This window comes from Tursiops truncatus, chromosome 2, assembly GCF_011762595.2.
Source record: "Tursiops truncatus isolate mTurTru1 chromosome 2, mTurTru1.mat.Y, whole genome shotgun sequence".
Taxonomy (NCBI): Eukaryota; Metazoa; Chordata; class Mammalia; order Artiodactyla; family Delphinidae; genus Tursiops; species Tursiops truncatus.
The window spans coordinates 14519097-14532644 of record NC_047035.1 but is presented as its reverse complement, the minus strand read 5'-3'; the positions used below and the strand labels follow the sequence as shown (position 1 = coordinate 14532644).

At 43.6% G+C, this 13548-nt stretch overlaps 1 protein-coding gene across 5 annotated transcripts in view; it reads right to left on the bottom strand.

The window, feature by feature from the left end:
• Positions 1-13548, bottom strand: part of FOXN3 (forkhead box N3) — a 405842-nt gene that overhangs the window by 344253 nt on the left and 48041 nt on the right. The window contains exon 2 of one of the 5 annotated variants that reach the window (XM_073800137.1): positions 6039-6725. The exons of the other annotated variants lie outside the window; for them this stretch is intronic. The gene's annotated coding sequence lies outside the window, so the exon portion shown is untranslated. The remainder of the gene's footprint in view (positions 1-6038; positions 6726-13548) is intronic. 5 annotated transcript variants of the gene reach the window in all.

Sequence of the window (13548 nt, the reverse complement as noted above, 5' to 3'; positions counted from 1 at the left end):
TTGGTTATACAGATGGAATCAGCGCTGTGGAAGTAGGAGCTTTTCCTCTCTCATTTCCCTTCAGAAGCATCGTTTGGGTGGTCCTGTCATTAGAGTCAACTGGCTGGCCACTCTCAACATAGCTGTGTATCCTTGAGCAAACTTCTTCACCTCTCTGGTTTCCTTCTTTGTAAAGGAGGATTTGGGGGCACTTGAACTACTCTCTCAAAGGTCCCTTGCATCAGTAACATTCTAAGATTATTTGGGAAAATAAGCCCAAAACACCCGCATTTTCATAATTAATAAAGTTTACAATGATCAGAACAAATAAACAAGTGAATTTCAAGATTGTTCTATAGCGTTAGTCATGGTTTTCTTCAAGTTAGCTCATTTCTCTGCCAGGTCACACTCTGTATTTACCTTTCAGCGTTTGGCCCTTAGAAAGGGCGAAATTGATGAGGTGGCTAAGGTCCACTTTCTAAAAAAAGAGCAACCCCCTTCCCCCCTGTCCAGATAATTTCTGCAGCCTGTTTGCAAGATTTCTAATATGAGGTGCAACTGTCATTTAATTAAGTGGTTCTTAGAGATTTTGATTTTTCCTGCCACCAACGGGTTAATGCGCTGAGATCTTCCTTTGTTTTACAAAGGGGCAAGAAAACACATTGAGCTGATACAGTCCATTATTAAAATTGCATTTCAGCAGAGGCAAATAACTCCAGCCACCTGACGCTGGGCTTAGCCATCATCTTCTCTTGCTACAACCCAAAGCTATTACATTAAAAGCATAAGCAAAACAATAGAGCTGACAGCAATGCAAGCTCCCCTGGTAGACGGAAACCATCAATCCTGTTGGTGAAGTATTTAGCTACAGAAGTATTTAGCTACAGAAGGAGAAAAGACATTCTTTGACTGCAGGATAAGAGGAAGGAATACACAGCCACTTTTCAATCAGAGCTAGATCGTGTATACATGAAGAAATAACAGCTTCGACAGCCAGACGTTAAGTTTGCCTCTAGAAAGTGGGAGCCAGCAAGTATACCTGTGAAGGCTACGAAAAGTCTGGGGTTGAATGAAGTCGCTCTTACCTGCTCCACCTTCACCTTGGATGCTCACAGCCCCCACCCATTCCCTGCGTGGTAGTTTCTACAGAAATTAAACAAAGAGCTTTTTCAGGGGCCAGGCAGGCAGAAAACAAACTTCTTTAGCTTGGGCAGTGTTAAGCGATCTTAATAAGCTCTAAATCTTTACTTGGAAGTCAATGAAATTAGCAGCAGAGTTTAGAAGCCAGAAACACCGGGCTGGATTATTTTAAAAAGCAAAAACAAAAAACTCCAACCATTCTTTGCAGCTAAACTCCAGCTCCGGTTCTCTGGGCTAGAATAGTAGTGTTAATAGATTCTGCCTCGACTAAAAAGGGAGCCAGTGGCAGAAAATCTATTCCTCCAGCAAGGTTGCCGGGCAACGAGCAAGCTTTTGGCATGTGGCTGATGTCTCCCGGCAGCCCGGACTACACAAAGTAAGCTCTTCCATCACTTATAACTAACTTGATTTTGATGGATTAAAACCAAATCAAAAGGTACTGTAAGTCACTCGTTTCCAAATTCAGGAATCTGGGTGAGACAGAAAACATCCCAATACCAAACATAAGACTAACTGATCAGGAAAAGTAGAATCCACTAAAGGTCATTCTGCTGGGTGATACATCTCTTACACATCCTAGTATACACACAATGTTATTTTAAGATGAGAATATCCAAAAGCAATGGGAAAAAACAGCATTCAAGAATATTTGGGGGTGGGGGGATGAGTGAAATAGGTGAGAGAGATTAAGAGGTACAAATTTCCAGTTACAAAATAAATGAGTCACAGGGATGAAATGTACAGCGTGAGGAATATAGTCAATAATATTGTAATATCTTTGTATGGTGACAGATGGTAACTAGACTTATAAGGGTGATCATTTTGTGATATACAGAAATATCGAATCACTATGCTATGCACCTGGAACTAACAGTATTGTAGGTCGGTTATACTTCCATTACAAATATATATTTTGGAAAAATATTAACGTTATAAAGATGGAGCCTCAATGTTACGAGGAGTTGTGGATTCAAATGCATCTTTGTGTCTCGCGTTGGTGAAGGTGTTTGCACATCTGAGCACATTACTCAATAATCGGCGAACCCTCGCTAAGGGCTCTGAGATCCCACCCCTGTGCTGTAGGCGTGATGGAAGAAAATGTAAGACTTTGGGCCAAGGCCTCATTCAGAACACATTTACTATTAGGACATAAGGTAAGATGGTTTCTCTCACCAACTAAGTTCTTCCGCAAAAGGCTAGTTTTGGCACTGATTGTGTTTGCTTACGAAAACCACCTCCAAGACATACTGACCGAGCTGACTAGACTTCCCAAATGATGAAGACGGCACTGAAGGCCAGGCCTGTCCTTTCCCAGGGTTCTGGGGTGAACCAGGCCTACCTGCCAGGGCTCTGAATAGCATAAAATATACTCACACTTGATCCCAAACTTTTCTTTCTCTTTTAGAAAAACATCCTTCACAACATTCATAGTGTATCTCCTTTCATTTAAAAAAAAACTCCTTTTGGGGACTTCCCTGGCGGTCCAGTGGTTAAGACTCCGCGCTTCCACTGCTGGGGGCACGGATTCGATCCCTGGTCAGGAAACTAAGATCCCACACTCTGTGCGGCGTGGCAAAATAAAAAATAAATCCTTTCGGGGCTTCCCTGGTGGCGCAGTAGTTGAGAGTCTGCCTGCCGATGCAGGAGACACGGGTTCGTGCCCCGGTCCGGGAAGATCCCACATGCCGCGGAGTGGCTGGGCCCGTGAGCCATGGCCACTGAGCCTGCGCGTCCGGAGCCTGTGCTCCGCAACAGGGGAGGCCACAACGGTGAGGGGCCCGCGTATCACAAAAAAAAAAAAAAAAATCCTTTCGTTCAGAAAGTTGCACATACTCGCATGGACAGAGGCATCCTCTTCTCGTGCAATCCTGAACCTGTGGTCATTAGCAGCCACAGGCCCACCACAGGGGATGCTGAAGGCAAAGGCAACCGGATGAAGCAGCCCAGCAGAGGTGCCCACACATTTCCTTGGAGTTCCAGGCCAAACCAGCTTGTGCCCATCGGCCCCTTCTAATGTGGAGAATGCACGTGACACCAAGCGAAGCATTCGTGTTCCAGACGTGGCATGTCCCATTTGTGGCCTCGTCAGCCCCTCGTCCGTTATGGATCCATTATGCCTTTCGTCAACTTCCATGTTTCTTGCAACACATTCAAATGCACTGCAGGGACTAAAAGCAGCCTCCTCTGTAACCATTATGATGATAAAATGCAACTTGATGGAAATCGATATATTATCGTCGCTCCCTATCAAGACATATGCCCTCAGGAAACAAAGAGTTGTTAGTTTTAATATGAAAAAGGCTTAATGGGTCTTCGCATGAGCTTGGCAGGTGGCTGAGCAGGTGCACGGCACTGCCACTCTCCACAAGTCTAATGCTTGCCCACTCTTTAAGATCGAGTCTGAATGCCACTCCAGCAATTCTTAACTGAGCCCACCACCCCTACACTCAGCCCTTCCTGTTACCTGCAGCTCTGCTCCTGCACTGAACCTTTTCTACTGTATATACATCCTGTGCATACAACCATTCTCTCTCCTACCAGGTGTATGTTCCCCAAGAGCAAAAGCTCAGGGCCTTATTCAGAGCCGATGTTCAGTGTTAGGTGATTTTGGTTTTCATTGGAAGAAAACAAAACGGTGGGTAAATACAGCCCCCGAAAAATTAAATTTTTTTTTTTTAGTTTGTAGGTAATCTGAGATATCTGGCCAAACCCTTAGTGCTGTGTCATGGAAAGAAGAGCCTGTGGTCTGACTATTAAGTCAGCCAAGCAGCTCTAGCCTTCCTATTGGAGTACCTTGTGCACCATGTAAGTAATCTAGTACACTGTAGTTCTGCAGAGGAATTATTCAGTAAGCAGAGGCCATGAGAAAATTAAGAGTTGATGAAATATTTTCCTAATGTTTTCCTTTCTTGAAACAATCTCCTACGTAATAAAAGCCTTACAAATGTATTATATAGCCTTCGTCTTTTTCATATATATATATATATATACACACACACACACACACAATATCAATTGCTGATTGTCAAATTTTCACTTTACCTGATGCGTTTGCAAGATGGCTTCTTCCAAGTTTATTGATAATAGCACCTTGTATGTTTCCGATCCAAGATTCATTACTATTTGTAATTTATTATTTGTTGTGTCCTAGTTTGTCTCCCCAATAGACTGGTAGCTCCCCAAGGGTAGAAACCATTTTATCTTGAGTTCTATTAGTATCCCCACTGCCCAGCACCGAGCCTGACATGGATGAGGCACCCACACACCTGCTGAACGATCACTGCCTGAAGTAATTAACTGACCGATAAATTCGTGCCTAACTGAAGTTCTGGCTTGGTTGAGGGTCTTCAAAATAAGATCGCGATTGGGCAACCAGTCTACTGGTCCTGCAATAGATTTTGCTTCAGAGAAACTCTTGCAAACCAGAATACCGAAGCTAGTGCCCTCCTTCAGGGAAACTTAGGGAGCCTGAAATCCTAGGAGAGCCAGTAGGAGCTGGAAGGAGAAGCTGGCAAAGGGAAAATATCTGTTATTTTATTCGAAGAGAACATTCAAAATCAGAAACACCTATATTCAGATGTTCAAGACAGAGACACTTGAGTTGAAGTCAAAATACACATTTGTTTTTTCTGTTTTTTTGTTTTTTTGTTTTGCGGTACGCGGGCCTCTCACTGTTGCGGCCTCTCCCGTTGCGGAGCGCAGGCTCCGGACGTGCAGGCTCAGCGCCCATGGCTCACGGGCCCAGCCGCTCCGCGGCACGTGGGATCTTCACGGACCGGGGCACAAACCTGCGTCCCCTGCATCGGCAGGCGGACTCCCAACCACTGCGCCACCAGGGAAGCCCCACATTTGTTTTTAAATACAAGTTTGGGACTAGAAACACCCCTATTCACTAAGAGTAAAAATTCTCTCTCACTCGTCCACCCTCTCGTCCTCCCCTGCCTGCCCCCCTTAACCCCTGCCCCACAGAGTCCGCAGATTTTTCTCATAATGTATATCAGATAATTTAATTTTTCCCCAATTTTTCACTGTTTATTTATGTTCGTCAAAATACATGCTCTGATTTTTTTATTCAGAAAAGAAATCATAAATGTATGTGTGAATGCGAGTAGGCTATACATAGGTTTCTAAAGATGTGTGCATATCATCACAGTATTATCTGTTTCTTTACTCTCACTAACATAGCAGAGTAGCAGAGACATGGAAAAATCAAAGCAGTAGATAATTTTTTAAATTATTCATATTTGACTCTAGGACAGTAACAGTTTAAACATTAGACTTCCCTTCTGTTCTTAATTCTATTTAGCTTAGGCTATTAAGACTAATTTATGTTTTAAAGGCGTACACTAACAGACCATATGAGATAATATATGTAAACGTACTCTGTAATTAACATGTATTACTCTGTAATAATGCAAATGTGTCAGTATCATAATAATTATGATTTTTCTTTCAATTTGTATGTACGTATATAAGTCTGTTTATATAGTATATATGTAGCCTAACAGCCTAACACTATAGTTTTCAAATACCTGTTCACAGACCAATACTGGTCAGTGACAAAGTTTTCACTGGCCAGAGGCAAAAGGAGAAAAATCCTAACAATGTATTACAGATTTTAAAAAATACAATGTTAAACGTATTATATTTAAAAGATTGCTTTTATTCTGAAATTAAATTCTTACTGATTTTTTTTCCTGGTTTGTTCCAAAGTCCATTGCTTTATCGAATTATAGTGCTAACGAGTGGTAATTTTTAAAGCCCTTACTTGCCAAAAAAAAAAAAAAAAAAGAAGAAAATTTTCTTTTGAAATGTATTAATCCATGGAACCTAAAAGTCTGAAAAAAACTGATTCAGGCAACAAAAACACCAACATTTCCATAGTCTGTTCAAGAAAAGAAAGTGAGGCTCCCCTTTACCTGCAGCTTTAGTGCTTCTAGTCATCCAATCCCAGTAACATCTGGAACGTCCCAAAAGATCCAGCCTCTGAGCTGAGCCCTCCCAGGCTCCCAGCAGTCCAGCACCCATTCGGCTTCTGCGTGATCACTTCATTTTCCCCAGCAGCCTCAACAAGAAGCACCACTTCGGAAGAAACCCCAAATCTTAAACCAGTCCAAGGTGGGGGCAGGCTGAGGGAGGCACCGAATCCAATTTTTTACAGGCAGAGAGACTTCAAAGTCTCCATCCGATGGCTCAAACATCCATAACAGAATTGGTATTTCTTCTCGGATTCAAGGCATGGCCAAGTCACACAGGCTCACTTCCAGGGTCCAGTTTTCACTTGGAGGCTGCAGCCCAGGCAGGCTCACTGCCCTTTGATCTGGTTGGAACCGGAGTGTTACAAATATGCTTGTATTAAGCTATCTCCAGTCTGCCTGAGGGCCTCGGTCTGGAATGCGAGAACGGGAGCTTCAAACAGTGAGGTTCCCAAGTCTTCATTTACGTTACATTTTTTTCTGGCCGGCCGGCCGGCCAATGCTCCTTCCATGGCAGGCAGCGATGGGGTGCCCGTGGAGTGCAGTAACGCAGAATGGCATCATAAGGCAGAACTAGAGAGTTTTGTCTCTATTCTCTGGGCCAGCAATCCAGGCGAAGAACAAGGGAAACTACAAGCAAGCACCAGAACCCTAAATTATACTTTTATTAAGCCACCCACAGGCATTTGTAAAGCACCTAGGAGCTCCGAGCGCTGTGTTATTAAGACGCAACGGAGGCATCACCATCTTTGGCCATCAAAGCATCCATGTTCCACCAGCCAGTGGGTAATGAATCATGGCAAGAGCTCCATCCCTTCTACCCCGGGGGCCTTCTCCTCCTAGACTTGACAGTGCAGGCCTCCATTTTCAAAATCAGAATGTATAAAAAACCCGTTTAGCTGGAAGATATCCTGTGTGAAAGAATGTGCAGTAAATAGCAAACATTTCCAACAGCACAGCCAGTATTTTCCTATTTCCTGGACAATTTACTAAAAATCTTCCACCCCTGCTTTCATAGGTTGAGGGCATCTGCTGTGCCAAACTGCCTGCTGGTGACAGAGAGAAACCAACACATTCTGCAGTGCCCAGGGATAAAACTGAAAAGCGAGAGAGAAGTGTCCCTGACAGAAGTAGACTCTGAACTTCTCTTGAGTCACCTGTTACCGAGAGACTTTAAATGCTGATGATCAGAGATCTTTCACCAGCTTATACCACGCCAGTCATAATCCCCAAAATATCAAGAACCCCCAAGTCCTTGAGTGACTGCTTCATGCAAACATGGAAATAATGCAACAGAACCACTGTTTCTTTGATTCCTCCAGACGGAAAAGGTAGTGCCTTTAATATCATGCTTACTGGACATCCATCATCCAACGCACAATGCAACCATTGTAGGGCAGAGAGAGAGAATATACTCTGTGGGGTAGAGGCAGGCGGCGGAAAAAAAACCCAACAACACGAGAGCCTCGACGCACTGAAGAAACGGTCTTCTGCTTCTCATTGGAATAATGGTGGGATGTGTACAAGAATGTTTCTGGCTGGCCTTAAAAGAAAGAAACTCTTTCAGAGAGCAGCGACCTTAAACATCTTATCAGCCTTTGAAGTTATGCACAATGACATCCTTTGGTTCCTTGCCCAGGGCAGAGGTTTAAGCTTTAAGACTCCATTTACTTACAAAGAACTGTAGAAATATTTTTGCTGCGGCACAAGGCAAAAGAGCCAGGTTTTGAAAACAGCAAATGATAGAATGGTGAGGTAGAGGGAAAAACACCCTTTATAGGGGGCACCGCACTGTGTTAAGGGGATCAAGAGCTATAGATCTAACTTTCTGGGGTTAACCTCCTTTATTTTCAATCTTCTGTACCATTCAGATCAGTTTTCTGAAACTCACGTCAAAGTGATAGAAGCAGAGTAGGTTCTGATGCTGCCACCCGCCTTCTGACTCATCCCTGGTCCAACGTGCCCTACCAATGCCTGTGCTTCCTACCAACACCACTATATCTCTGTAACCCATATCCCCTCAACCCAAAAGAAAGGGTACCCCCTGCTCCCTCCAATGCTACCTCTTGAGTAGGAGTCCAAGGTGGGATAACGTCCCCCACAGGGTGGTGAGGGGGAGCCTTGTGCCCACTGCTGCCTCCACACAATTTTCTAGGGCATCTAGACTTGTGTTTCTTCCTTATGGTGGGTCCCGTCTATCTGGTCAACCACTGCATCCCTGCACGCTGTGTGCCCAGCCAGCACAGTGTTGAGTATATAGTAAGTACTCAAGACACGCTTGTAGAAGAAAGGCCCAGTGACCTCCACCCCAACATTTTCTCTTTCCTTTCTGCCAGATATCTTCTGTCTTGGGGTACACTCTATTTTAGGGTCTCCCTGATGATTCAATCTTGGGCACAAGAACGTTCACTTGCCAGAGCTGTTTGATTTATTTGCTTTTGCTTTAATCTCAGGCCATGGCAAAAGTTCTTTTGCAAGACCCCAAAAAACTGGGAATCCAGAGATTCTGGGAATCTCCTAATAGTCACCTAAGAAAAGGTAATAATGCTGTATGCCATCATTTTCATGACTTGATAAGCTACATAAAACTCATTACTGAACTGGAGCCAAACACTTGAAGGAAAACAGAAGGAAATCTGTTGCCTTGAGATTTATCTTTCTTCTTCAAAGAACTCGGAGTTGCTTCTATAGTACATGATGTTAGGATAGGCCTTGGGCCAATCATTGTAAAGAGCATCTGAAAAATTACTCAGAATTGTGTGCTCGGTTGTTTTGCAAAGGATATCGCTATTTGTTTGCTTAAGTGAGGCTGTAAGGGTTGCTGGAAACGTTCTGTGAAAATATTAGCTAAACTCAAGTCCCTATCAGCAAATACACGCATGCAGTTCACACATGTCACACCACACGTATGATCTCTGACTTACAGGTATGAATAATGTATAAACAAGCTGAACCCCATTCCAACAAGCAAGTGACTTTAGTTCACAATGGAAATGTAAACATGACCCTTAGCTGAAGATAGCCTTTAACTCCAAATTGTCCATAAACACAATAAAACAAGCTCTTTACTGGGCCTGGAGAAAGCCGTGGTAAGTCAACATGAAGGGGCTCTTTCGAATGTTGACACGTGTTCATGGAGGGCCTCTTCATTTGAAAATCTTCAAGAGACCCCACCTGGTCCACGGGGCTCCATTTGGTCTTCACAGCAAAGAGAACACACAGTTCTCCATAATTACACAAAGGGGACAATTTGGTAAAGAAGAACTAACTCTATGAAGTAGTGCTTGTGAGTTAATCAAGTCAAAAGACAAGCCCAATTAAAAGAGCCTTTTGCTTAAATAATATATAAAAATAAAGAAAGCAAAACTCAGGAGGTACAGTCCCCAGATACACAACTTGTAATTTCTAATAAAGCAGGAAGGCAGACCTCGAGTCACTTAACAAAATGCTCAGTACCCAATTAGGATCCACAGTCCCTGAACAGCTATCTGATTACCCCGGAGATTAATTCCCTGGGCGGCAGGCCCCAAGGGTCCTTTCTAGCCAGCTCCATCACTCATTGGGAAGTCAGGGAAGATGAATATCTGGGTTAGGTTTGATGCTCACAACTTTTCAAGGGTTACTCAGATCTCAGAAATAAAGATTGGCAGATCAAGGAGAGAGCACAGACACGATCATTTGGTTCATTAGAATCGTGAAACTAAAATCTCCTTTTGCAGTTGTAAAGAACCAGCTCAAGTTAGTTTTCCAAACAGTGAAAGGAAAATACTCTAACAAACAAAGAGGCATATGAAAGTCAAGCATGGTAAAGGGCAGGAAAAAAAAAAAAAAAAAAAACCTGAGTAATTCCTCTTAAGTGCCTTTCTTCCTTTCATTTTATTTTACTTTATTTTAGCAAGAAGAAAGTAGGAGAGTTGGGACTTTGTCCGTATTTTGTTGTTGTTCACTTTGATTTTTTTGTTTACTTTTGTTTGTTTCGATTTTTTAAATTTGTTGGTAATAGCTACATATAGACAAAATTCAAAAGGTTCAAAAGGATATGCAGCGAAAAGTAATCTTATCACCCCCCCTGTCACCAGCCACCCAATTCTACTCCTGGGCAGGGCAGTAAACAAACAAAAACCAGCAATGACCACCAAAGTGTGTGTGTGTGTGTTTGGGGGGGTAGGGTGGGTGGCAGTAGACAAAGAAAATAAAGAAAAAAACCCTAAAACAATGATCTAAATCTGGTGTATCCTTTCAGATATAATCTATGCAAATATTAGCATTTCTTTTCTTTGTGAAAAGACAAAAGCAATGTTTTTTATAAACTGTTCTGTACTTTGCATTTTTCTCTCAACATAGCTTCAAGGTCAGTCCCTATCAGTAAATACAGAGATGCCTAATTTTATATAAGTGCAAGTACATCTGTAGGATAAATTTCAAGAAATGGAATTGCTTGCCCCAAATATATGCATTTTCTATTTCAATTAATGTCACCAATGTGCTTTCTCTAGAGACTGTATCAATTTATACGCCCCTCAGCAACGTGAGTGTCTGCTTCTCCTCACCTTGGCTAATCCACGGCACCAACCATGACAGGTAAACATGACCTCTTAAAGTTCTAGTTTATATTTCTCTTATTAGCAGGAGGGCAAGTATCTTTTCATATATTTAAGAGCCATTTACTTCCTATCCTGTCAACTGCATGTTCATATCTTAGGTGACTTTCTACCACCTTCTTTCTCTTCAGTAAAGTCAGTGTCTCTAGAAATGATATCCAAGCTGGTCTTTTTTTTTTTTTTTAATTTTTTTTTCTTGGCCGCGCTGCGTGGCATGTGGGATCTTAGTTTCCCAACCAGGGATCGAACCCGCACACCCTGCATCGGAAGCATGGAGTCTTAACCACTGTTACCTCCAGGGACGTCCCCTCCAAACTGGTCTTTTGTATAGTTCTTCAAGCCCGTGCATATATCATCTAATTTAATAATTGCAATAAGCCAGTAAGCAGGCATAAAAATATTTTCTCCATTTTATAGGTGAGGAAGCCAAGGTTTTGTTTGTAGGTTTGACCAACAAGCTCACTGGAAGTTTGTAGCCAGAACTAGAATTCATGTAGCTTACCTTTTAGTCTAACGATTTGTGCGTGCGTGCATTCCCGTGTGTGTTTACTACATTAAAATGCCTCTAGATTGTAGAAAGGATGAGAAAGGAAATATTCTCTTTTTCTCTAATGATGAATTTGCATTTTCTATTTACCTGGCCAGTTTTCATTGTATAGCAAATAAAGGAAACTAAAACTTCATTTGCTCTCATTCTGTTGCTCAGGCCAAAGCATGGACAAGCATTGAGTCTTCATGTATCGCACATCACCAAGCTATCAACCTTTTATTACCAACCTGGATGGACCGAGTACTGGGTGGAGGGGAGATAGAACAGTACTGACATACATCCTCCCCAGGAAGAGGGGGACCCTCGAGAGGCCTTCCCATGTTGAATGTCCTGGAGGAGAGCATGAATACACGAACTCCTATGAGGGGGCAGAAGGAGAAGTCCCCAGGACAAAGGAGAAGAAGGTCATAAGCCATAGGGGTCTGTCAACTTGGTGCTATTGACAAGGAACGCTTCTGGGTTCAACCTAGGATACTGATTCCCAAGTATTCTCCAGCCCGTCCCGGGGGAGCTGGTCTCTAGTCTACCAGGAAGAGGCTGTGGGGTGGAAAGTACCCAGCTAATTTGGGAAAAGGGACAGGAAGGCTCTAAAAAAGCTGGAAGACCTTCTTCTGTCCCATCTTGGGGCAGGGGATGGGGGGCAGTGGGGCAAGGGATCCAAAGCTGTGAGTGATGGGGACAAAAGCATAATGAGGAAAAATACAATCAGAGCTGCCACCAGACCCTACAGGGCAGAAAAGGGCTCACTGGGCCCAGCAGTAGTTCAGGTGCTAAGCTGGGGGAAACACCAGCAGTAAACTGCACTAGGTGGGACTTAGATGCAAAACCCTGAGATTGTCACCCAAGCTCTCGACTGTCTTCAAAGCCGGTGTGGCCAGAACATAGGATGAGCGATATTTCACAAATCTGAGCCTTTAGTGAGAGGTGCCAATTTCATCCTTAAGTTTAGTTACTGCTTCATTCATTCATTCCCTTCAAAGGCAGTCCTTTCCATAAAACTCTCAGACCCTACAGGGCAGAAAAGGGCTCACTGGGCCCAGCAGTAGTTCAGGTGCTAAGCTGGGGGAAACACCAGCAGTAAACTGCACTAGGTGGGACTTAGATGCAAAACCCTGAGATTGTCACCCAAGCTCTCGACTGTCTTCAAAGCCGGTGTGGTCAGAACATAGGATGAGCGATAGTTCATAAATCTGAGCTTTTAGTGAGAGGTGCCAATTTCATCCTTAAGTTTAGTTACTGCTTCATTCATTCATTCCCTTCAAAGGCAGTCCTTTCCATAAAACTCTCCTCCTAATTTCCACTCGAATCCTGGCAGAGTAAGCATGTCAGGACTGTGCAGAAATTCCACGGCAGTTTGCTGGAGCTCCTGTCCCACACGTAAGGTGGGTGATACGTGCAACGCAGCTCAACACGTGAAAGGGACCATTCCAAGAGAATCTAACTCATTCTCAGTGGCGCCCCTACTGGCTTCAGCCAGCCAGCCCCAAGAGCTGGCTGAGGTCCCACCCTACAGTGGGACTTCGCCTGGTTAGCTGGTTAGACGGGGCCTCCTGGCAGGTCTTCAGCAGTAGACCTGCTCGCTGAGGTGGGACAGGTGCCAAAGGCAAAGATTCCACTGCAAGCATGAAGGAGGTCTTTGACATCACACAAAATGTGATCTCATGTTAAGCAGAAGTTAGGTACTAAAGCCAAAACATAAGGCAAAAAAGCAAGTGTAGACAAAATACTTTAAAATTTTAAAATTAAGATAGAATGTGACTTCCCTGGCAGTCCAGTGGTTAAGACTGCGCTTCCACTGCAGCGCGCACGGGTTCGATCCCTAGTCAGGGAACTAAGATCCCACATGCTGTGCAGCACAGCCAAAAAAAATTAAGATACAGGAACCTTATAGATGTGAAACAGGAGGGAAGGGGGCAGGGCACAACCTTTAAAAGAATGACATAGCCGTTGAGGACAAGACAGAAACTGGTTAGAACCTACTAGGTCCAAGATGGCGGGAGACTCGACTTCCAGCGGACCTTGAGCCTCATTACACGCACACTGTAATACATCAGCATCTAAATGACACACCTACAGGCGCCACGACAGTTCTGAGGCTCATTTCCAATTCCTGGAAATCCCCAAAACAGTTGGAATAATCCTCCCCCTCATTAGCCTATGAAATTACCCAGCCCATAAAAACTAACCACCCCGTATTCTGGGTCCTCTCACCTTCTGAGATGGCCCATACTCTGTGGAGTGTGTTCCTCCCAAAGCCGTTCTTGCCTTTTGAGATGGATGGCATTCTGTCTCTGGAATGTGA